Here is a 27,665-nt window from a genome sequence, read left to right on the forward strand (position 1 = left end):
CCTGGGCAAAGCTGAGATGGAGGAACTAGGGGTGGATGCGTCGCATCCACCCTCGCATGCAAAGCTGAGAAATAGAGGACAAGGTGGATGCGTCGCATCCACCTTCGCAGGCAAAACTGAAATGGAGGACGAGGTGGATGCGTCGCATCCACCTTAGCATCAATCCCTGAAGCCGATTTGGACTAGGAATAGGAGAGCTTTGGCCCACGACTTTTGTAACGCAATATATAAGCCAAAAACGCCTCCTTTAGGTTATCTAACATATTGGAGAAGGGGAAAAAGCTACAACAAAGTTCTAAAACCACGGAATTTGTCTTGAGTTCCTATTCTCTCTTTCTTTTATGGATTCTTATGCACTCCTGTGAATTTTTGATGATTGCCTGAATATGAGTGGCTAAGAACCCTATTGTTCTAGGGTCATGGGTATACATGAATGTTGATGTTTGAAGTTTAATTTGACGAAGTTGATTTTATCATATTGAGTTGTTTATTTAATTCTGTTTTTAATTATTTTGCTGAGTAGCTAACAGTGAAATATTATCTACGAATCTAGAGTTGAACTCGAAAGTGGGAACTCTAGATTGCATATAGAATTAAATAGAGCAAGTTCTTAAACCCGGGCATAAGGGATAGGATTCACAATTGGGATAGACATATACCTAATTGCCTTGCTCGGTTGCAGTACAGGAATTGTAAATGCGTTCTTGTTAAGTTTAATTCCATAGACATATAGGTATTAAGTTATCTTGAATAGGCGAGTAAGGGCTTGACAGACTCTTATGAGTAAGATCAACCCTGTGAACCAACAATCCAGATAAAGCAATTAGTTATTTTAAGCTAAGGATGCAACATGATTGTTAAATAATCCGTGACCCTGGAATATTATCTCCCATTGATTGTTATTTAAAACTATTTAAGTGTTGTGTTGATTTCTGGTATTCCATTACTTGATAGTCTTTAGGTAGTAAATTAGACAATTATCTATTTTATAAGAAATCGCTTGAATCGATAAGCTGTTTGAGTTTGAATTAGTCAAAAGTTAATCATAAGTCCTCGTGGGAACGATACTCTATTCACTACTCTATTACTTGACGATCACGTATACTTGCGTGAGTGTGTTTAGTCGCAATAACAACCACTTCTGAAAATTGTGCCCATGAGATAATTCCAGCTTTGGTCTAGAAATTCCCTTTTTGGCTGAATGAGTCTTTAGCCATTCTCCTCAGCAAGAGATATGCTTATATGATGCAAGTTTGAGCGCGTTTTTTCTGTGATTTTAGCTACTATAACTGTTGATAGCCATTTCCTGTGAAATGATTTTTTTTATGATAGAGTACTCATTATAAAGGTTAACATTTAATCTTGCCCATGAAATTACATTTGCATTTTTTGTCACTCTTTTGACCATAAAATATAATATGTGTTTTCCAAACATTACATGAAGTACTGCTGCTGCAAATATCTACGGGTATAAAAGGAACTTGAACTTGCATAACTGATGGATTCCATAAAAACCGAATAACTGTCTACATGGAGAAAAAATAGCAAGTATAAACCAAGAAAGGCTTGTAGATCAGTTGGTGTTATCATCAATCCCAACTAAAACAAAAGGATTAAAAAGCACTGTGTTTCAATACCAAGAAAGAAACTGTTCACAATGTTTAAATTCAAACAGCAATTTCTCACTGAGGTGTTGAACAATCAAACTTTGATCAAAAAACGTAAGCACGAAGAAGTTGAAGAACATACTATGAAATGGATAAGGATACACTAAATTCAGGTAATGTTTGACACGCATGTCAAAATTATTGTTTTGCATTTACTTTTGATTAATTGCAGTGTGATTGTGTGTGTGGAGATAGAGGAACTTGTTGAAAGATGTATACGGAGTTTTATCTGGAGTTCGAGAGGAAGCTGCATACGAAGTTGGAGACGAAGAGTAATCGAGTGAAAGGACTCAATTTTCATAGAAAAAGGCCATGGATCTTAGCTAGCCTTCACGGCGCTGTGACCCAGCTTTGGGATTAACATATGGGAACTATCATTGAATGGCCCCGTCCGTGGCGTTCATTTTCACAACTTTCAGCTTCTCTTTGTTTCCGGAGGTCTGGTTTTTCTTTTTTAATTATATTGTTGCATATTTCTGCTATTAATTTCATGATATTGTGATGGTAGATCTACTGATATTCGTTATGAAATCAGAATGCTGCTTTTACTGAAGTAGTGAAATTCCCGATCAGAATTTTCTTTCTTTTTGGTTTATTTGATGTTTGTCGACTGTGATCAATGTCGTCGGCATATCATGGTATCAGGTGGACTACTCCGTGAATCATAGAAAATATAATGTGATCTCACTTTTTCTTACAGTAGCCTCGACTTGCATTTATAGCAATTTACTTATATGGAGTAGTTTCTTTCATGCATTACTTTTTCGTTGGAAAAACCATAGATGAAGATACACTGTCAAAATCTAAAGGAACTGTGAGCTCCTCTCTACATCCTAGGCTCAACTCTGTAACGTCCATGTTTATATTGAAGACGATTGGTAACCTTATGGATGTAAAATCATTTTTACAGTGCTGCAAGTGGCGCTGAGCAATAAATTTACCTACAAATAATTTAAATAAATAAAATATTATTACAGGCATGCGTCTAATAGAATCGCAAGTGATGTTGTTATCTTTGATATACTTATAACATTTTGTAAGCTAAGGAGATTTTGCTGTCAATTAAAAGTTAGATCCTTCACTGCAAGGATTTCGGCTGAACTTCTTATGAGCTATATTGTCTTATATATTTTCTAGCAGATTTCTTGTCTTATTGATAGTGTCCAAACCAGGTTTTATAAACTTCAAAGAAGATGACAGAACCTTATCGAAGGAACAAATTTTGAAGCCATTTTCACGATTGCAGGTTAATGTCATTGTGAGTGTGTTTCTTACTGAATAGCTGCAAATTGAACTTTATATTGACTTTTGCCAACATTGCAAAATATGTTAGGAATGGAAGAGCACATCCCATGAACCTAGATTACTGCTAGCTTGTTTGTTTTGCGACTATTCCTTGTTTCAATTACCACTACCTTGCATTTCCAGAGCTGGAATTAAGAGTGTCTGTGCCTAAAGCAGGGTCAATGAAATTGTTTATGCTGCTCCATGTAACTACCACTACGTCTCCTATAGATTTGTATATATCTACAAGATCAATCATCTTTTACATTCTGGTTTTGCTTATCCAAAGAGCGATATATTTTATTTTGTGAAGTGTATTTTTCTACACTTGTTATGAACCACATTTACATATTTTACTGCTACAGAAACAGACCCACATAATTTATTTTGGATACTACTGAACAGTCTAACCATATTTGAACTTACAGTTACACTTTGGTAACAATTAAGATGAGGTAGCAAATTCTTTTAAATTATGTACCCCAAATAATCGTACAGCACAAAGGAAAACTTTGCAGCTTTGACAATAGCTGTTGGGCTCGGGCTGCGCCCGAGTTCATCCTAACTAGTAATTATATACAAATATATATATATATATATATATATATATATATATATATATATATATATATATATATATATATTATCGGTTATTATTTTTGGGAGCGACTATATTATGTAGTTTTTCCATTTTCTTTTTCTTTTTTCTCCCACTTGAAGCTCGAAACGACTATTAATACCTCGTAGGCTGTTGAGAATATGGAGAACTTCGCTCGAGTAAGGTCTTGTGTCACTATAATAACGTATACATAAGTACACAAATAGCCTTCAAAGTAGATTTTTTTGCTCCCGTTTGCACATAAGCAGAACTTCAAGTTTAACAGGTGTCGCCCCTCGCTTACCCCATGAGAAATACTTTTAGCTTTAGACCTTAAAATTCTACCTAAGAGGCAAATGGGACCAAAATTTAAAGACCACACCAAAAAGTGTCATATTTATGCAGTTTTTTGGAATCTGTACAAATAGTATCAATCTATTATGGCAACCTAGTTTGTATATAGGTTTGGGTCTATCACAAAAGGTTGTGTTAGGGTAGTAGTACTCATTCGTTTTTAATTGGAGGTCTCAGATTAAAAGCCGCTTTAATATGAAGCATTTTACCCTCTAAAGTGAGATTTCTTGATGCGAAATTGAATTAATCGAATCTTCAAAGTGAGTCCGAATGAAAAAAAAAAAGGTTTAGGTTTGGAAATTTGATGGAGCTATACATGTCCCAAGGCTTTACTTTTTGTTTCAAAATTTGATTTTTACGTTACATTATTTTCAAGCGATGTCGTTTTTTATGTCGTTTTTTATATGCAACACTAATGTTTATTCGAGAACACTTGCCACATCGATTCTTCCCGTCATTATTTTTATCTTGGACATTGAGTTTATTATACATGTATGCATGTGTGTATACATATATTTGTAAATTTTTCAAAGTACAGATGGCACCCATGTATAAGGGATTAATGATCAGTGATTTACCACAAAATCAACCATTCGATCTTTTCTCCATTTTTTTTATTGGTTAACCATCTAGTATTCGAGATGCACTGGTTTGATTAATTTTAAATAATTTAAGGGGGTGCACTCTTTATTAGGTTTTTCATTCCCAAAAACTCTCAAACAAAGTTACAACGTTTTTTTCTTAATTCACTCATTACTTTAAAGTTTCGAGTTGTTCTCATTAAACATTCATTTCGAGCCGTCGTTAGATGCGTCATGCATGTATACCATATCTTAAACTATCATTTGAATTATGAAATTGTCACCATCCATTTGACGTCTTACATTAAGTAATTTTAGGTAATACAGTACAACAAAAATTTTTCATTAAAGGTAAAAGATAATTAATGTAAATACAATGAGAACAACCTTCCTTTAGTTATAGTTTGGTTCCTTTAGTAGTAAAAAAGGACAATAGATAGGAGGCAATTTTTCCAAGTATTACTGTAATACTATATCAACTTATAATTAACGACTGTTTTATTGTTGAAAGATGCAACATTTAATTTATTTGAAAAAACTAGCTACTCTTTTATTGATGTTGCAAACACTGAAATTACAATAGGTATGTATTAAGAAAACCACAAGAAACATAAGTATGATGTTACATATGTCCTACAATACAAGAAGATATTGTGTAAAGACACCAAGCTAAAAATGTTGAGATGATAGTAATATTGGTGTGCATCCTTCCTTTATCAGCTCTTAAGACCATAGCTTCATATATTGGCAAACAATTTACTACTCCAAAACAAGCAATAAGAGTGTGGAGAAATAATCCATTGAAGCTTTCCCCTTTGGAAAATCTCACTATTGCTTTGAGGAATGCCATTCAATTGATTATTGCTGCTATTGTTAGGGGCACAAACATAGGCGAAGCAACCCCAAACTCAAAAATTCCTTTACCATACCTTGTACCTTGGTCATGATCGACTACTTTGCTTCTTATATTGAACCTTTGCGTGGCTATACCAATGTGTTTTGTTTAGTACTCAATAGTTCCAATTGGAAATGATGATAACCCCCATATCATCCACATTCTTTGATAATTCCACCATCTTTGTAATGACCCTTGTGTTGAGACAAAATTTAAGCAGTCTTGTGTATACGCTCCAAGAAATAGAAAAATATACAAAAACGTCCATTGATTGGAGATCTGAAGTCAATATAAATGAAAATGTGAGCTTACGCAATCATATTTTACAATTAAAACATTTTTATGAAGACCTAATATCACGAGTAATTTGTTTTGAAAAAATCAAGAGATACCTTCGGGAAAATGGGAACTCAGGTGAGAAGAGAGAGTTAAGGAAAGAAAGCATAGAACGCGACGGGTATGTAGTAAATGGGCCAAAATGCATAGTAAGCATAACATTGGGCCATTATAGGGCCCAAAGACCGCGCACCAGTTGTAAGTGGGCTGTATTTTGAGAAAGCCACTTCAAGAAGGCCCATGGACCATCGTTTGATTTGAATAAGCCCATCAATGAGAGCAAGAGGTAAATGTCCTAAAAATGCTGGCTTTTCTGGATTGCAAAACACAGATTTCCAACCTTCACAATGAAGTTGATAACCAGTATAGAAATCCTCCACCAATGATCCATATCTAAAGCCCATCTGCACTTCTTTTTGTTGTTAGTTCAGTCACCACCAAAAAGCTTTGTTTATTATATATGTTAAGAAATGTAAAGACTCTTTTCCATGAAATGGTTACAACAACAACATACTCGGTGTAATCTAATAAGTGGGGTCTAGGAAGGTTAGTGTATCCGCAGACCTTAACCCCTATCTTGTGAAGATAGAGAGACAATTTTCGATAGACCCTCGGCTAAAGGAAAATAGAAATACGGTAGTGGAGAAGAAAAAAAAAAGCAGTAATAACAACGAGAAAAACAAGATAACCGAAGAAAAAGCAGCAACAGGTAGTAATAGAAATCTCCACGAAATAGTTAAGAGATCATAATTCGTGCTACAGTGATACAAATCCAAATCACATGGGCTTCCTCCTAACCGTTACTTCAGTTGGGCTTTTCATGACATGCATGTTACTAGAGGCGAATGTAAAGGGTAAGGTATAAGTTTATACGAACCGAGTAGATCTAATAAGTTGTGATAGAATTTCAAAACTGCACTCATAAAGTTTAAATTCTGAATTTGCCTCTGCCGTTGACGATGAAAAAAGAAAATAAAACATATACATACCTTGAAACCCCAGTTAGTTTGGTTCTCATAATTGCAGCTTGCCACTTTGTGAGCTTGCTCTAGAATATTTTGGGCCTTAATAATGGGCTTGTTCACCGCATGATCTGGAATCATTTCTTGCTGCACAAATGTTGATGGGCCGCCAAACAAAGCCCGACGACGGAAAAAGCACCCAGTCCCTAAGTAATTGGGCCCAAAAAGCCCATCCATACCCAATGGGTTAATTTGGGCCAGAAATTTTGAACTCACTGGCATAGATATCAGCCCGATTAAGCCCATGAAAATGCTGTGGTGTCTGAATGTATGCTAATTTGGGCCAGAGGTATTGGTCCAAGAAGTAGCATAAAGCCCGTTTAGGAGTTGATGGATCATTTGAGTACATGTCACAGTCCAGTGTTAAGATTATAGGTGCATTTGTCATGATTCCCGATACTCGAAGCTTCGCAATTAAAAGGATAAAAAAATATAATTCAAATCTAATTTCTATTTTCATGTGTTATATATAGACAATAACAACAATAACAATAAATTTATTATAATCTCACAGGTGGGGTCTGGGGAGGATAGTAAGTACGCAGTCTTACTTCTGCCGCGTGCAGGTAAAGACGTTGTTTCCGAAACAAGAATGAAAAATCACAACAGTATAGAGATGTACTATATATATAGAATATCTAACATTCCTTTTGTCAACCCGAATTATGTGATACTTTTCGATTCTCGAGAGTTAATTTAACTTATTTTCGAAGCTAAGTTGGATACGATCAATTTAATATTTTATAATTAAAATTAAAATATTCACAAACTATATGAAAAGTACTTAAGTTGCAATTCTTCTTATATCAATAAAATCAAAAAATATATTTTAAAATATTTATAAAAGTTCACATAGTTTGAACCTCGAGAATCGAAAAGTGTATCAGATAAATTGAGACGGAGGAGGTAATTATAAGATTTATCTGCTAACAGTAGAAAGATATTTAAATACGTAGGTGTAACCACATGCAGTCGGTCTCTACACCAAATTATATTTATGTGAAAAATGGATTAAAATGTGAATTAGAGCTTTAAAACTCAATCGGGTTGACTTTGGTCAACATTTTGATTAAACAGACTTGTATCAGTGTTTTGATAGTTTTGGTAGGTCCGTATCGTGATTTGGGACTTGGGCGTATGCCCGGAATCAAATTCTGAGGTCCCTAGCCCGAGATATGAAATTTTGATCAAAAATTAAAAGTTTGAAAAAATTTGGTGAGAAACGGAGTTGATTTAACGTAATTCGGACGTCCGGTTGTGAAAAAATATAAGTTTTAAAGTTTTCTTGAAATTTCCCTTTGAGTTGGTGTCCTATTCGTAGTTTTAGGTGTTATTTTGGCGATTTGATCGCGCGAGCAAGTTCGTGTGATGTTTTAAGACTTGGGTGTATATTTGGTTGAGGTCCTGAGGGGCTCGGGTGAGTTTCAGATGCTTAACGGATCATTGTTGGACTTGGCTTGATAGCTAAAGTTCTGGTTTCTGCAGGTTCTGGTTTCCTTCTATGGGATAGCATGAGAAGGGTTACGATCGCGTAGGGTTAATTGGGCAGCTGGAAATTTTGTGCTATGCGATCGCGTGGGCAAGTCCGCGATCGCTTAGGTTTGGCAAGCTGTGCTATGCGAACGCATGGCTAAGACCGCGTTCGCGAAGAGGAAACTTGAGAGGAAGTTGGGCCACACGTTTGCTTTATGCGATCGCGTGAAGAGGGATGCGATCGCGTAGAGTTGGAATCTTGTACATCGTGATCACGTGGCATTGTTTGCGATCACATAGGGTTAAACCTGGGCAGTGTAAATTTGTGCTTCGCGATCGCGTGTGAATTTTTGCGATCGCGCAGGGCAAATGACTAGGCAGAGAGTTTAAATTCTGAAAATGGGACTTCGTCCCATTTTCCATTTTTAACGAAATTAGAGCTCGTATTGAGGCGAGTTTTGGGAGATTTTCCGAGAAAGTATCGGAGTAAGTGTCCTTAACTCAATCTTGGTTAGATTACTCGAATCTATCACTGTTTTTAACATTTAATTGGTGATTTAAGTTGGAAAAATTTGAAAACCCTCTTGGATAGATTTGATTATTTGAGGGTCGAATTGGTATCAGAATTTAGTCATTTTGGTATGGTTAGACTCGTAGTTGAATGGGCGTTCATATTTCGTAACTTTTGCCAGATTCCGAGACATGGGCCCCACAGGCGATTTTTGAGTTAATATCGAATTTTATTGAAAAATGTAGTATTTTCTTATGGAATTGATTTTATAATTTTTGTTGACTGTATCGAATTAATTATGACTAGATTCGAGTCGGTCGGAGTCGAAAAATTGAGAAAAAGGCATACTACTTGGTTAAATTGGAGCAAGTCGAGGTAAGTGACTTGTCTAACCTTGTGTGGGGGAAATTTCCCCTAGGATTTGTATTAAAGTGATAAATTATAATGTGTTGAAAGTCGTGTACACGCGGTGACGAGTGTATACACAGACTAAATGTAGAAGATTATGTCTTTAAATTGTGTAGATCACTGTTGCATATTAATTAAATAATTTTACGTTGTTATATTCTTCATCATTGATTTAATGTTTATAATTTAAATTTGCTTGACCTTTTCGTGCTTATTGTTTTACCTGTTTAGTTTGAACTTGGTTTCTTTTATTCTGTGCATTATTTGAAGGTTGATTTTGTTTAAATTAAATATTATTAATATGAAGTACTTGACATTTTAAAATTTGGTATTGAAGCAACGTATTAAAGATTTTAAAATATTATTTTGCTGAATTATTTATTCCTGAATATTTTTGTAAGATTTTCGTACTCATTGTAATGGAGCCGTGAGTTCTTTATTGTAGAAAAATATTATTGATGATTTATTTTGGCATGAGCCGTGAGCTTTTTATTGTGAAAAAATATTGTTGTTGAATTATTTTGGCAAGTTGAATTATTTGGGCACTTGAAGTGCAAATTGTGATATATTGTGATATTAATATGCATGTGGTGGTATAAGGTCTGGGTGTTGAAACACATGCGGTGAGATAAGGGTGGCTTGATACGTGTGGCTAGTAGGGGGAACTACTAGAAGTCATGCGGTGTGATAAGGATGGCTAAAACGCGAGATGCTATTTCGAAAAAATTATTTTCTTTAAAATAAATTATGAAAGATCCCGTGGTGATATAAGAAAATGAGATATTGTGAATTTATTTATGATTTGGGACTACGAGGCGGTATCCCGTGAGTGCCCTTATTGATATTGATTTATGGCCGCAGTTGCCTTTGATTATTTGTTGTGATTTTCTTAAAGTTGAAAGAAATTTTGTTTTGTTTCCACGAGATATTATTTTCCATTATTTTGTGTAATTAAATGGTAACATATACTTGATTCATTTCCATTGTCATTTTATTTTACTATATTATTAAATATTTTACCATGCCATTATTATTTTCCAGTAGGGCCTGACCTGACCTCGTCAATACTCTACCGAGGCTAGGCTTGGCACTTACTGGGTACCGCTGCGGTGTACTCATACTACGCTTCTGCACATCTTTTTGTGCAGATCCAGGTACATCATACCAGCCCAGACATCGGTGAGTTACCTGCGCACAGAGACTTCGAGGTATATCTGCCAGTGTCCGCAGACTCCGGAGTCCCCTTCTATTCTTGTTATGTTGCTTCCTTATTTTCTTCAGACTCTGATATATAGAGACATTGAGAATAAATTCTTAGAAGCTTGTGACATATTTCTACCGGGTTTTGGGAGTTATAATTATTTGAATTGCAGTTTATTTATTTCAGATATCTATTATTATTCTGCATTGATAGGCTTACCTAGTCTTAGAGACTAGGTGTCATCACGACCTCCTACGGAGGGAATTTGGGGTCGTGACAACAGGATATGTGTATGTCATTTTGATTCTTAGGGGGAACTTCAATTATAAGTTTGTCATCATCAAAATTGAGGAAATTGATAGGTCATATGTACCTTTATTATGTTTTGATGATCTAACAAACTTACTGATAAGAACCAGATAAGGAACCTGATACACATCCTCAAGTACGTGAGAATAACAAGTCTCAAGCTGGAGACGTAAATTAACTCTTCAAAAGTCAAAGAAACAACGAGGGGAACAGATGGATACCAGTTCCCCTGGTAACAGTACCAGTCAACTCTCCAACAGCTGTAAAGTTGTTGCCTGCACACGCAATAGTAAAAACTTTTCGAAAAATTTTACGGACTGCACAATCAAGTCGAGGAATGATAAAAAGTACTTTTCAAGGTCTTAGAATATATAATTAATTATTAAATTTAAAGATGACATTTTGGGTCATCACACCTCTATTTCCCCTAAATTTGTTCCCCCTTAATTATCTTGCCCCCTTTTGGCATCATAAAAAGACCAGTAACAAGCAATAAGCAAAAAGAAGTCTAGCTTGGTTAACTCATGCCATATGTGTCACGACCCAATCTTTTCTCCGTTGAGTATCGTGATGACACCTAGTCTTTGGAACTAGGTAAGCCTAAAAAGTGCAAGTACAATATCAAAAGGTGACTCCAAAGCCTGCGAACGCAACAACAGGTTTAGCTTGAATCTCCACAGCAAAATTCGTACTACTAGCGAGCAGTCAAATGACTCCATATTAATTGGCTCTACACAAAAATGTGAAAAAGTGTAGTATGAGTACACCACAGTCGGTACCCAGTAAGTATTAAGAATAACCTCAGTGGAGTAGTGACGAGATACAGTTAAGACACTCACTAGTCAACTAACCTTTGCAATATAGCAGTATACAATAATACTGAAAAACAACTAACAATGATAACGACAAAAATCAACTAGTGATATAACATCAAGGCAACATGAACATCATAATTATTGCTCAGACGAATAAGGAACACAAGTACAATCATTTTATCAAGTTCTTCAAATATAAATCCTTCACATATTATTCCTTAAGACAATTATCTTTCGAATATATTTCTTTTGAATAAATATCTTTCGAATATACTTCTTTCAAATAAATATATTTTCAAGTAAAAGTCACCATGTGACACCTCATTTCACAATCATAAACATTATGGGTCTCAGCCCACTTCCATATTTTTCACGGCATCTTGTGCCCATATTTATATCACAACCACACGGACAACTCACGTGTCAATAATAAAATCACCATATTTTTCACGGCACCTCATGCCCATATTTCGTTTATAATCACACAGACAACTCACGTACCAAAATATCAATTTATATTAGATCCGCAGGATCAATTCATTTTCAATAAAGTAAGTTTACAACTTTTAAATCAAGTAAGAAGGCATCAAAGAAATGAGTTTATTTTTGAACTCGTTTGGGTGAAGAAAATGATATTTCAATTAAAATGAAGCATGCGATGACTACTAATTTGGATGTAAAAATTATTAATTAAAAATATAATAGCAATTTTTTTTTATTCGAAACAACTCAAATCTCGAAAACCAGTAAACACAAATCCTTAGAGTCTTGTATAAAGAGCCAGAACCAACACAGTACAACAAGAAAAAGAAACACATAATAAAATTAAATACTACATCATTGAAGGGCACAAGAATTTATATATCACGGAAAAACAAAATAACCAAAAGCAAGTGCAAACATAGTCCCAAAGTAAATGCTCAACATGGGATCTCCCGAGGTACCGTCTCGTAGTCCCAAAATAAATATGCAATAACAAAAATGCCCCCAGGCCATCACAATTCAATCCCCGACATAGCCCGCCTTGTTTCGCCATGTGTGCAATAGTAAAGTAAATGCCCACCTTGTCTCGCCACACATGCATAATAATGTTCCCACCTTGTCTCGCCACATGCGCAACCCACATATAGATATATATATATAGCCCGCCTTGTCACGCTGCATGTGCATAAATCAATAATAACAATATCACGATAGAAACCTCGTGCAAACACCCGAACAAACCTCCCAAAAATATAACGTGCCAATATCACATATGTCACGACCCAAACTAACCCTTGTCGTGATGGCGCCTATCGTGGAACTAGGCAAGCCGACTCATTTCCAAAACAAACCGATATTCTCATTTCAAAGATAATTTCAATGTTATTTAACATAAAAACCTCTATAAAGAAGTTCCCAATCAAAGAAAAACAGAAGTGCGGAAAAGAAAAGCCCGACATCGGGGTGTCACTAGTCATGAGCATCTACTATAATCTGTCTAACAATATCAAGGCTAACTCAGCCTGGAAGAATAGCTAAATACTACTAGAGGAAGATAAGAGGGAGAAGAGCAGGGGCTGCGATCGCCAAACAGCTACCTTGCTATCTCCAAGAAAATCTGCAACAAGAACACTCAATAACCGCTACCGTGTCCAGCCACACCTGGATCTGCACACAAGGTGCAGGGAGTAACGTGAGTACGCCAACTCAGTAAGTAACAACAATAAATAAAGACTGAGCAGTAGTGACGAGCAATAGAGCATATAACGTTCATATCAGGAAATCTCAGTAAAATACCACATGCTCTTAAAAATCAGGATTTGAATCAAACATCTCGTTTAAACCCAGTTCCAATAAAAATCATTTTTTTTATTTTCCAATAGTTTTTCAAACAAAGGCTTTATGCAAAGGTGAGCAAAAATGATGAAATCATAAACAGCCACTTGGGCAGACCTCACAGTCACTCGTGCCACTCGGGCATACCTCACAATCACTCTTGCCACTCGGGCATACCTCACAATTACTATTGCCACTCGGGCATACCTCACAATCACTCTTGCCTCCCAGTCACTCAGCACTCGGCACTCGCACTCAGTAGGTACCTGTGCTCACTGGGGGTGTGTACAGACTCCGGAGGGGATCCTTCATCCCAAGCGCTATAATCTGCACGGACAACTCACGTGCGATAATAATAAAGTATGCTGCAGGCGGGCAGCCCCGATCCACACTCATCCTCACAAATCAGGCCCTCGGCCTCACTCAGGTATGCTGCAGGCGGGCAGCCCCGATCCACACTCATCCTCACAAATCAGGCCCTCGGCCTCACTCAGGTATGCTGCAGGCGGGCAGCCCCGATCCACACTCATCCTCACAAATCAGGCCCTCGGCCTCACTCAGTCATAAGTATCTCAAGCCACTCGGGCATTTCAGTAAAATATGGCATTCGGCCCAAAATATTTATATGCATCAAAATAGAGTCATAAACTGACTTATGTGGTAAACAAGCATAAAAATGACTGAGTATAGATTTTCAATCGAAAATAATGAGAGGATGGTAAGAAACAGCCCCTACGGGTCCAAACAGCATTGGCGCAAGGCCCAAACATGGCATTCAGCCCAATTTACAGAAATTCTTTCTAAAACATATAAGTATCATATAGTTTCAACAAAGTATGCAACTTTACAGTTGCTACGGGATGGACCAAGTCACGAATCCCCAACAGTGCACGCCCACACGCCCGTCACCTAGCATGTGCGTCACTAAAAATAGTAGAATGATACAAAATCCGGGGTTTCATACCCTCAGGACTAGATTTATAATCGTTACTTACCTCAATCCGAGCAATTCTTTATTCCAATAAGCCTTTTCCTCGCGATTCGGCCTCCAAACGCCTCGAATCTTAGTCAAAATAATTCGATACAATCAACACGAGCTATAGGAATCAATTCCATATGAAAATGCTAAATTTCTAAAATAAATCCGAAATTAACTCAAAAATCAACAGTGGGGCTCAATCTCGGAACCCAACAAAAGTTACAAAATATGAACGCCCATTCAAGCACGAGTCCAACCATACAAAATTTTCTAAATTCCGACTCCGATTCGGCCTTCAAACCCTCAAATCAATTTTTGAAACATTTCTATTCTAATCCCCCAAATCATGAAATAAATGCTGGAAATAATGTTAGATTCATGAATAACGGACCAAATCAAGTTAAGATCACTTACCCCAGTCTAATTTGTGAAGTTCGACTCTGAAAATTGCCCAAACCGAGCTCCCCAACTATTTTTATGTCAAAAATGGCCAAAAGACCCGTTTATAGAGCCTCTGATGTTTTCGAGCGTCACAGGTAGCGTGGGGTGCTGCCTGTGGCGCAATTTCCAGTACCCTTAAATATCCCAGAGCCAGGGCTAGCGCCCCACGCTACCCTGGGCGCTTGCGGCGACGAAAAATCTTTTCCAATACTGAAATGGGCATAACTCTCTCATACGATGTCCGAATTCGACGATTCTTTTTGGTATGGCTCCGAAATTTCAATACGGATCTAATTATTCAATCAAATATTAATTTGGAACACATTTGCTTAATGTGATACCACTTATTCTCGAATAAACAATGTCGGAACATGCTACATTTGATGCCGAAACACCTGCAACCCAAAACCGACGATTCACACAAGTAAAAGTACATCATATGGAGCTACTCATGCCCTCAAACAACCGAGCGAAGTGCAAATGTTCAAATCGAACGGTCGGGTCGTTACATCCTCTCCCACTTAAACATACGTTCATCCTTGAACGTGCCCAAAGTTGTTCCAAAAGCCATCAAATCGCTGTGTAACTTCCCCATGCACAAACGCGGGGGTGATCCCACGTCATCCTATCCCATACAGGTCCAATAGCACAGCATAACCGAAATTTCTCAATTCAACCTAGCCCACAAGCCTTCGAATCAAATTTCCAACATCCGAAATTTCCTATAAGATGAGATGTTTGCATCTACATACCGTATAAGTCTGAACACTCTCTACCAAAAGCCGTAACCATAACTCAAATACTCAAATTCAATACCGCATAGCTTGAATGCTCAAAGAAATGATTTCTAATCACAGTATCGACTCAAATCAACCCAGTGCCGGTAATAACCTCATATTAGACAATACCTCTTTTTCAAAACCTTCGTACACTGCCGATGATTAAAGAAACATACCAAATTCATAGCCATTCATTAGACCAACAGGTCATGGAGCTCCCGTTCCTTTAACAAGAACTATAGCCAATTTCAAAGCCGACTTCCGATATTATCCTCCCAATTATACCACAATCAAATCCGATAGCATCCATTCTAGGCCCAATGACCTCGTCTCATCCCACACGACCACTCCAGTGAAATGACACATCACTACAATCTAAAGCCACAACTCGTGCAATCCGTGCACCAGATAACAACATTCCAAAAGTACCCAATCGTAATAATGACCCAAACAGGAGAGCCGTTCCGCAAGCTCGATGAGTACCACCCCAACGCAATGCTAAGAACCCATCACACACCGCAGAACCATAACACACGAATCTTACATGAGGGATCATATTTCCACATAACTCTGCTGCAATACGCGACCCTATCCAAATACTGGTCCATATGAAACACCTCAAGCCACCTTGCTAAATCAATAACCATGCGCAAATCGACATCAAGTACCCAAAGTGCATTACCATAACCACGGAGAAGCAAACTACACCATGCCACATAAAACCCGAAAGAACATAACCAATACGTCATCAACCAAGCAATATCCAATACTATTCTCGCTCAAATTCCGCTATAAGGCCACAATAGAGCCGCACCTTATGTGCATATAACCAACGAATCACAACTCCTCATAGCATAGAAGAGTAACTCACAGATCATTTCAGAACACGAATAAGCTTCACATCAACCGAATGGCACATCCTTCAACAATAGTAGTATGGAGTCAATCAATTCTGCTCGGTGTAGAATACACATCCTAATTGGGCCTACCAACGGGCCCCCAAATCAACTATGGTCAGCCACCAATAGATAAACAACCTCCGAAAGTCTAAAATGACGGAATCATAATACCTTCTATCATCTGGCTAGCTCCGACCACAACTTCACAGTCCACAACCATGAAATAATCTGTTCCTGAGAACTCCCAATCTCCAATTCCATAGAACACATGAATCACCATATTTGATTCTACCTCCACCGCCCGAATGCCTAACACCTCTCTCATATACAATCATCCAACGAGAAATACTAAAAAAAAAAATCTTCAGTGCCACCTCGCAAAAATTTGAATATCAACAATCGATCAACCAGGAGAGTGTCGCAATACCAGCGAAGTACCCATAAATCAAAACATACTACCCCTTCTGAAATGTACACTCTCATCAAGAAATACCAGATAGTAATATCATTTACCTAGACATCGGAAACCGTCCATGCTGCCTAAGAATTTATGTCCTTCCCTTCAAAATTGAACTGTGACCTTGTACATGTAAATCCTATTCCCGCATAACACCACATCTAATATGCCATCATGTGACAAACATAAGAATTCTATTATCAACTCCGAGTCACTAGCAAATTACATACCTTATTAGTCAGAAACCTCTTTTTTGCTTCTTTCAAGGAGGAAATCATAACACACAACACGCTCCATACATCGGTAGAAAATATCCGGTTCAAACCATGGTAGAAACCATCATGAACACTTTGAAATCCATTTGCACATAACCAAGCTATCTGAACTAAATTCCTCTAACTCCACCAAGCCACACAAGTTGCCAAATCCGAGAGCATTGCCACGAAACCCCTGTAGATACTAGCCACGTCAGAAGTACCCAAAGAACCGATAATACCCATTACTATGCTAACCCAACCTACTACCAAGTTGTCCTATTTCTCCAAGTCCTTTCCAAATTGCCTTTAAATTTCTATTTATTTTTTTCCTTGTTAGAAAACTACTACCCTTAACTAAAACTTGCCCCACGAACTCTAGCATAGAATCACACCGCCCTAAGGCTTATAAGCTGCCGAACTCCCTTTTTATGTATCCCAAAGGTTCCACAACCAAAATGCTTACTCCGATGAGACTTCATGTGATCCTAAAACTGTTTCCTTCACCTTCTTGATACTGAAATGCATAATTCACAATGATATAAGATGCCACGAGTCTCAACACCGTTCAATACAACTCCCAGTATTCTACCCATATTTATAAATCTTGAATGCATTGGAACCATTCTTGAGAGTCATCCACTCTACTCAAATCTTGAATTATCCAACCAAACGGACCGAAACGACCTATGCCCCGTTAGCACACCAACACCCTAGGGAATAAAGAGTAACCCACACTCATACGCAACCGAGCAAATTCCCGCTCCATGTACACTATATTCTCTGTGAATAACCTCTCAATTATTTTATGGTCCTCCCATAACCATAGAGTATAATACAACTTGTGTCCAGAAATTCTTTTACCCGAGTCATCCTCGATCTCGACCTCTGCAAGTCATAACTGATTCACCGGTATACCCCTAACCAAAACTAATATGACTCATAACCGTGCAATAACCCAGTCGATAGCAAACTCCCCCACTTAGCCTTAAGCTGAAATTATATAAAATTAGAACCTGTAAGGATTTTTCCTTCTCAATTACCAAGGTCTCGCACCGTTAACCTGCCAGACTTCTCGAAGTCTTTTATTAATCCTTTCACGAACATTCTGAATCTCCAGCCAAAATCACGTACGCGACCTCCTACCGGGTAGCAAGTAGTATTCCTCGCAAAAGCTTCATCAACATCACGCTACCGTTAGCTGCACATAGGAGATAACTCACATGTGGAATTCCTTACTGATATCTTCCAATGACATTGCACTGAGTGCAACGACCACTAAATCCGTAAATTCTCCTGGGTTCATGCTCGCCCACCATTTGTATAAGTCTGCACTTTCCCTATTGACATCAATTGTACGTCAACAATACCTTACAAACTCAAGTCATATTGCACCTGACACGATAATCAGATCTTCACGCCTCTATTCATTTCAAATACACTCCTTTCTGCCATATTCAAAATTTTTTTCCTTTGAACACTAACCATTACTCCAAATAGAGTCTGCATGACGATTCACATACTAACATGATTCCAAACCATTCTACACTCTCTCAAGACGCACGACTACCCTACCATTGAATTCATATGCCAATCTACCACTCTTACTTTGGTTAAATCACCTCATTTAAGAAACTTCTCAACCTCTACTTCTCCCACTTGACCTGCTAGTACTTCAACCACCGCGAAATACTTCCCGTCATGTTTTCCCTCATACTTTGCTACCCAACTGTTGCATCAAATCGAAAATCATCTTTGTCGCACCTGAACCAATAAAATGTTACCGACTCTAAGTCTCTTCGAAGATCATCTTTCTCGAGCCATCAACATCAGAAATACCCACCACAATTACTAAACAATCAGTTACTCTTCTTGATTCCAAACTCATTGACAAGACATGAGAATTTAGTTTGTCCCAAAATTTAACAACGTGAAAGATCTTTCAAAACATTCACTCGAGACCGTTTGTCACATCAAAATGAAAATCAAGCGCCCAATGAACTTCCTTTATATTTCAAGGAAACACTTCTCGTCACATTCAAATCATCTTATCATATCTCGCAGTTATATCATACTCATCACAAAGCTATTCCACCGCTCATCGAGCCACAATTTCCACTTGTAGGGGCATTACCGGACATAGGAGTCCAAATGTATAGGTTACAACTGAAGCTATCGAGCCAAAGCTGTGATCTAAACCTGGCCTCAAGTCCTCCAGACTGGCCCATTACCAAAATGCATAACGCATCTCAAACATCATTCGTAGAATTACAAGCTGGCGATGTACAAATGATACCGAGCGCTCATGTGCACATACGAGATGCGTGGAAGGAATTCAAAGAGTTATGTTTCAAGCTAAATCAATTTCGCACGATAGAATACAAGGAAGTGAAATTTTCCTAAGGGTTCTGCAGCTTTTCGAAGATAAGTACAGACGTCTCCGTACCGATCCACAAGACTCGACTAAACCCGCTCATGACTCGTGAGACCTATGTAACCTAGGCTCTGATACCAATCTGTCACGACCCAAACTAACCCCTGTCATGATGGCACCTATCGTGGAACTAGGCAAGCCGACTCATTTCCAAAACAAACCGATATTCTCATTTCAAAGATAATTTTAATGTTATTTAACATAAAAACCTCTATAAAGAAGTTCCCAATCAAAAAATAAAAGTGCGGAAGGAAAAACCTGACATCGGGGTGTCACTAGTCATGAGCATCTACTATAATCTGTCTAACAATATCAAGGCTAACTCAGCCTGGAAGAATAGCTAAATACTACTAGAAGAAGATAAGAGGGAGAAGAGCAGGGGCTCCGATCGCCAAACAGCTACCTTGCTATCTCCAAGAAAATCTGCAACCAGAACACTCAATAACCGCTACCGTGTCCAGCCACACCTGGATCTGCACACAAGGTGCAGGGAGTAACGTGAGTACGCCAACTCAGTAAGTAACAACAATAAATAAAGACTGAGCAGTAGTGACGAGCAATAAAGCATATAACGTTCATATCAGGAAATCTTAGTAAAATACCACATGCTCTTAAAAATCAGGATTTGAATCAAACATCTCGTTTAAACCCAGTTCCAATAAAAATCATTTTTATTTTCCAATAGTTTTTCAAACAAAGGCTCAATGCAAAGGTGAGCAAAAATGATGAAATCATAAACAGCCACTCGGGCAGACCTCACAGTCACTCGTGCCACTCGGGCATACCTCACAATCACTCTTGCCACTCGGGCATACCTCACAATCACTCTTGCCTCCCAGTCACTCAGCACTCGGCACTCGCACTCAGTAGGTACCTGCGCTCACTGGGGGTGTGTACAGACTCCGGAGGGGCTCCTTCAGCCCAAGCGCTATAATCTGCACGGACAATTCACGTGCGATAATAATAAAGTATGCTGCAGGCGGGCAGCCCCGATCCACACTCATCCTCACAAATCAGGCCCTCGGCCTCACTCAGTCATAAAGTATGCTGCAGGCGGGCAGCCCCGATCCACACTCATCCTCACAAATCAGGCCCTCGGCCTCACTCAGGTATGCTGCAGGCAGGCAGCCCCGATCCATACTCATCCTCACAAATCAGGCCCTCGGTCTCACTCAGTCATAAGTATCTCAAGCCACTCGGGCATTTCAGTAAAATATGGCATTCGGCCCAAAATATTTATATGCTTCAAAATAGAGTCATAAACTGAGTTATGTGGTAAACAAGCATAAATATGACTGAGTATAGATTTTCAATCAAAAATAATGAGAGGATGGTAAGAAACAGCCCCTAAGGGTCCAAACAGCATTGGCGCAAGGCCCAAATATGGCATTCAGCCCAATTTACAGAAATTCTTTCTTAAACATATAAGTATCATATAGTTTCAACAAAGTATGCAACTTTATAGTTGCTACGGGACGGACCAAGTCACGAATCCCCAACAGTGCACGCCCACACGCCCGTCACCTAGCATGTGCGTCACTAAAAATAGTAGAATGATACAAAATCCGGGGTTTCATACCCTCAGGACTAGATTTATAATCGTTACTTACCTCAATCCGAGCAATTATTTATTCCAATAAGCCTTTTCCTCGCGATTCGGCCTCCAAACGCCTCGAATCTTAGTCAAAATAATTCGATACAATCAACACGAGCTATAGGAATCAATTCCATATGAAAATGCTAAATTTCTAAAATAAATCCGAAATTAACTCAAAAATCAACAGTGGGGCCCACATCTCAGAACCCAACAAAAGTTATAAAATCTGAACGCACATTTAAGCACGAGTTCAACCATATAAAATTTTCTAAATTCCGACTCCGATTCGGCCTTCAAACCCTCAAATCAATTTTTGAAACATTTCTATTCTAATCCCCCAAATCATGAAATAAGTGCTGGAAATAATGTTAGATTCATGAATAACGGACCAAATCAAGTTAAGATCACTTATCCCAGTCCAATTTGTGAAGTTCGCTTCTGAAAATCGCCTAAACCGAGCTCCCCAACTATTTTTATGTCAAAAATGGCCAAAAGACCCGTTTATAGAGCCTCTAATGTTTTCGAGCGTCACAGGTAGCGTGGGGTGCTGCCTGTGGCGCAATTTCCAGTACCCTTAAATATCCCAGCGCCAGGGCTAGCGCCCCACGCTACCCTGGGCGCTCGCGGCGACGAAAAATCTTTTCCGATACGGAAATGGGCATAACTCTCTCATACGATATCCGAATTCGACGATTCTTTTTGGTATGGCTCCGAAATTTCAATACGGATCTAATTATTCAATCAAATATTAATTTGGAACACATTTGCTTAATGTGATACCACTTATTCTCTAATAAACAACGTCGGAACATGCTACATTCGATGTCGAAACACCTGCAATCCAAAACCGACGATTCACACAAGTCAAAGTACATCATATGGAGCTACTCATGCCCTCAAACAACCGAGCGAATTGCAAATGTTCAAATCGAACGGTCGGGTCGTTACAACATCTCATAAATTGCACCTCAAGTGCTCAAATATTATAACAAACAGATTGCACATCAAGTGCTCAAATATTATAACTTATCACAGATTGCACATCAAGTGCTCAAATATTATAACTTATCACAGATTGCACGTCAAGTGCTCAAATATTACAACGTATCACAGATTGCACGTCAAGTGCTCAAATATTATAACTTGCCACAAAAATCAACAATACATTATTTTCCACAATAAGGATCCTATGGTTTGACCATAATGTGCACAAAAATCTTAACAAAAATATCCGGGAGTGAATAGCTTAACAAAATAATATTTCACATAACAATCAAGGTGGCAATCACACCAAATCATCGTATAATATAATTTCAACAAACAAGGATCTAGGCATGACAAATAGAGGATTTAATAAGTGCCAATAATTTTCAATTTAATACCTAAGGGCGTCTAAAGATTTTAATCAATAAAATCTGCACATATAAACCAAGTACGTACTCATCACCTCGCGTACATGGTTTTCAATTACACAGTTTGCACATAATACTCAATGCCTAAGGGGTATTTCCCCCACTCGAGGTTAGGCAAGATACTTACCTTTTTGAAGTTATGCCAATATTCCATAATCGCCTTCTTGCTTGAATTGACCTCCAAACGCCTCGAATCTAGCCACAAATAATTCGATACAGTCAATGAAATTTATTGGAATTAATTCCATAAGAAAATGCTAATTATCCAAAACAATCCGAAATTTAGCTCAAAATTCTCCTGTTGGGCCCACATCTCGAAACCCGACAAAAGTTATAAAATCTGAAAGCTCATTCAACAACGAATCTAACCATACCAATTTAACTCCAATTCGATAACAAAATCTCATTTAAAACCCCAAAAATCGAACTCAAGAACACTTCATCTTCTTCCCCAATTTTCCACCCCAAATCATAAATTAGATGATAAAATCAAAGATATAATCGCGGGATTTAATTAAAACCAAGTAAGAAACATTTACCCCAATCAACTCCGTGAAAATCCCTTGCCCAAATTTGTGATCTCTAGCTTAAAATATGAAAAATGGGCTCAAACCCTCGTTTTGGAAATCTTATATTCTGCCCAGGCCTTTATGCATCGCGAACGCGGAGTAAGGGTCGCGTTCGCGAGGAAGAAAATGAAGGCTGCTACTACGCGAACGCGAAGAAGCGAATGCGAATGCGAAGAAGGGAAAGGGAAGACCTTCACGAACGCGAGAGCTTGAACGCGAATTAGGCGGGTCAGCAGAACACGATGACAGAAAACAACAGTTCAAAATAGGAGGAAATGACTCGTGGCCCATCCGAAACACATCTGAGGCCCCCGGGACCCCGTCCAAACATACCAACAAGTTTCATAACCTAACACGGACTTGCTCGGGGTCTCAAATAACATCAACAATGTCGAAACTATAAATCGAACCAAGAATCGAACTTATGAACCTCCAAAACTTCCAACACCGAAAACTCGTGCCGAAACCTACCAGACCAACCTGGAATGACGTCAAATTTTGCAGGCAAATCCCAACTAACATAACGGAGTTTTTCCAACTATCGGAATCGCATTCCGACCCCGATATCAAAAGGTCCACTTCCGGTCGAAATCTTCAAAAAATCGACTTTCGCCATTCCAAGCCTAAATCAACTGTAGACCTCAAATGCACAGTCTGGACATGCTCCTAAGTCCAAAATCACCATACGAAACTATTGACATAATCCAAATTCCATTCCGGAGTCATTTCCTCAAAAGTCAAACTCCGGTCAACTCTTTTCATTTAAGTTTGTAAATAAGAATTGTTCTTTTAATTTAATTTGTGAATCTTCTGAAAATCAAACTCGACCACACCCGCGGGTCATAATACCTATTGCGAAGCTTCTCGAGACCTTAAATCACTGAACATGGCATTAATTCTTAAAACGAAAAGTTGGGTCATTACATTCTCCCCCTCTTAATCATACGTTCGTCCTCGAATGTGCTAAGAATTATTCTGAGGACATTAAACTACTGAATGTATTCTTACACACATACTCGCGGGTGATTCTACTTCACCTCAAATGTAACATGGATCCGACAACGCCATCTCAGTTGAGATTATTTCTTTTATCCATACTTATAAACCTTAAAACCAATTTCTTACTCTCCAAACATTTTCAAAAGGCTTGATTTTCACATCAACGCATAGTATTAGTCTCAACTGGCTATAGCAACTCGTGCCTACGCACACATCAACTTTCTTGATAGTGTTGAAGTACTTCAAAATTTTTCCGAGGTGTTACATTCTCCCCCGCTTAGGATCATTCTCCCTTAAACATATAACATAACTTATCTCTTTTTTTGCACGTCTCAATTCCCCAAATTTTCCTAACTCCCAAATTTTTCAGAAATTTCGGCAGAGTCTCCCCTGTAATTGGGCATATCCACCTGCTATGGTAACACCAAAACAACTCCTAACAACACATCCACAACCCAACAAAGCACCACAATGTATATATCAATAACACTAATCCCAGCGTTACAAGCACTGCATTATTATAATGATATCAGGACATGAAGCATATCATATGTATACTCATCACCATATCTCTGGTCTTAACAGTTATTCATAATTAATTCCAGCATCATCAATTAACCTCATATTAACCAAAACCTTGTTTTGAATTTTGTTTTTACAACACTGACCACAGAAAGTGAGGCATGAAGACATCATAACTATTTACCCGACTTAACGAGTCATATTTTACGCCACCTGGCACTCATCTCATAGGCTAAAACTCAATGTTTATAGCACGAAAATGGCTAAATATGCACAAAAATATATACAAGAATTATCAAATAAGCCTACCAGGCATGACTCCCTATTAATACTATAGTGCAAATTAAATTTCACAAAATTAAAACTTATAAAATTTTCACCACAAGGACTTCGTCCTTACATAACTTCTACCGCGGTTCGTAGCCCAGTTTAAATGTTTCATCTCATATAAAAATAATGTGAGGATCTCGTCCTCAACTCCGAATCACAAGTATTTTTGCACACTGTGCCAACTTAAATATTCAATTTCCTTTCTTTCTTCTTTTCAATAAATTACATAAATAATTTTCACAACACATAATGAACCCTCATACCAATAAGGTATATAATTCATAAAATTGAGATCAATTATTCCGAAGTCACATCAAAACCCACTGTAGTGAGTAATATAAAGTCACTGTTGGACTTATAGCCCTCAGTAGTGTACAAAATAAAAGTGATAGACACGGGCTAACATTTTCAAATCTCCCAACAGGGATAAACATATATATGGGTCACAAAATTATGTAGCTCACCCATAAGCGGAGCATAATAGGAGGACTCACCTCAATATTCAGAACCGAATCAAATTAAGGGAAAATATCCATTTGTAACAAATCGGGATCGTACCTATAACGACACCATCTGGTGTATCAGCCTCAGCCAAATCATAACGATTATATCAACGGGTCGGGCCGCCACCTCTTAGGCACCCTCTACTCGCCTGTCCTCCACCTCTAGCTAACTGTGCACATGGAGTATTAACTGGAATAAAGCATGTAGCTTGAGTGCTCTAATGAAATCCACTCCTCCCAAGTCTGGGACAATCTCTCATGATGTGCCTAGTATCACTACACTCATAACAACCTACCTGAGGTCGTGGATGCTCGTGCTGAGTCTGTGTCGGATAACTGAAATAACCACGTTAAGAATCTTGTGTCGGTGGTGCACTAAAAGTATTAACTGGAGCACTACGAGTACTCTGAATTGCGGACTACGCTGACCGAGCCTCCGCCATGATGAGTCATAACTGCATAGTAGAATCTACTAAATCCTCCAGAGTTCCGAGACCATTTTGGCCTCCTTAGACTCCTTCTCCTCCCTTCAAACATGTTCTAATATCCTGGCAGTCTCTACTACTTGCTGAAATGGAATGCCATTTTGCAACTCTCGAGCCATACATATTTTAAAATCATAATCGAGCCCTTCAATGAATCTGCGGACTCGCTCTTTAACTGTAGGAACCAAGATAGGTGCATGGCGGCCTAACTTACTGTACCTGATAGCATATTCTGACACCGTCATGGTGCCCTGATGCAACCGTTCAAACTCTGTGTGCCATGCATCCCAGAGAGTCTGGGGAACAAACTCTTTCAAAAAACCTCTCCGAGAAATAAGCCCAAGTTGGTGGTATGGCATCAGTTGGTTTACCTTCTTCATAAACGTGCCACCATTGATACACTGCTCCTGACAGCTAAAATGTAGTAAAGGCAACTCCGCCCACTTCCACAATACCCATAGCACGGAGAATACTGTGATACATTTCTAGAAATCCCTGGGCATCCTCGGTAGTTGTGCCACTGAAGGTAGGTAGACTATACCTTTTAAACCTCTCAAGTCTCTTTTGTTCTTTTTCTTATGCCTTTGGCCTGACTTCAGGCTGAACCAGAATAACAGGATGTACCGGTACTATACTCGGAACCTGATCAATATGAACCTGTTACTCTGGAGTACGGGCAGTGGGAGTCTGAGTTACTCCCCTAATCTGTGAAATATCTGTGAAATATTTGGAGTACGGGAGTGGGAAGGATTAGGAAGTCTCAATTTGATGCACTCCCTCCTTGTAGGGCCTTCAGTGAAAGGAAATCGTTTGTACTTCCAGTCATGTGCTTTGAGCAACCACTATCCAGTACCATTGTTGGCTGCTACCCTTTACTGCTCCTTGCACAAGGAAATCAAGGGTTAGACTTAGGAAGCCAAACAAGTTTGGGTCCCTTGTAATGAGGAAAGGGGTGAATGAGGGTTCTTTTGGTTCAAGTAGGCATCATACGTCTTTTATATGAGGGACCAGGTTCTCTAACAGTGTTATCTTTTTAGCAAAAACTATATTTTTCTGTTGAGACTGAAACCTGCCCTTATAGGTTTTCTTAAAGTACCCAGTGTTACCACAGTGAGTGCAGAGCCAGTTGTCAGGTACAGTAACGTACTTGCTATGAGGGCTGTAGGGAGTTTTCTCCCTTTGGAATCCGATTCCCTGCCTGTTTCCCCCATTGTTCGTATGCATGGCAGTGATAGCATCAGAGGACCAGGTCCACTTGAGTGAATTTTCAAGATCACTCTTGACTCTACCTAGATCTTTCTGAAGTTGTTTGTTTTTCTCGAGTTCAACACACAAACTAGATTTCACTGATTTTAGCTCATCTTCAAGCCTAAGATGTGTTTCATCCGCAACTTTCTTTCCCTTTTGAAGAATCTCATGCCTACCTTCTCCTTTTAGTTCCTCAATTGTATCCTTCAGATCTACAACAACTACTAATAGGTCATCTCTCTCATGCTCTATGTTAGCAACCTTTTCAGTTAATGCTACTTTCTCCTTTTTAATACACTCAATGGTCTCTTTTAGATCGACCACAACAACTATTAGATCGTCTCTCTCATGTTCTATGTTAGTAACCTTTTCAATTAAAGCATCTTTTTCTTTCTTCAAATTCTCAATGGTTTCCTTTAAATCTACCACAACGACTACTAGATCATCTCTCGACTGTTCTGATTCTCCTAGTTCCATAGTTAATG

The 27,665-nt window shown here is 38.4% G+C and overlaps 1 pseudogene; it reads right to left on the reverse strand.

Annotated features, from left to right (window-relative positions):
• Nucleotides 1-5,106: 5,106 nt before the first annotated feature.
• Nucleotides 5,107-27,657, reverse strand: LOC107801035 (cellulose synthase-like protein G3; annotated as a pseudogene).
• Nucleotides 27,658-27,665: the final 8 nt, after the last annotated feature.

This window comes from Nicotiana tabacum, chromosome 15, assembly GCF_000715075.1.
Source record: "Nicotiana tabacum cultivar K326 chromosome 15, ASM71507v2, whole genome shotgun sequence".
Classification (NCBI taxonomy): Eukaryota; Viridiplantae; Streptophyta; class Magnoliopsida; order Solanales; family Solanaceae; genus Nicotiana; species Nicotiana tabacum.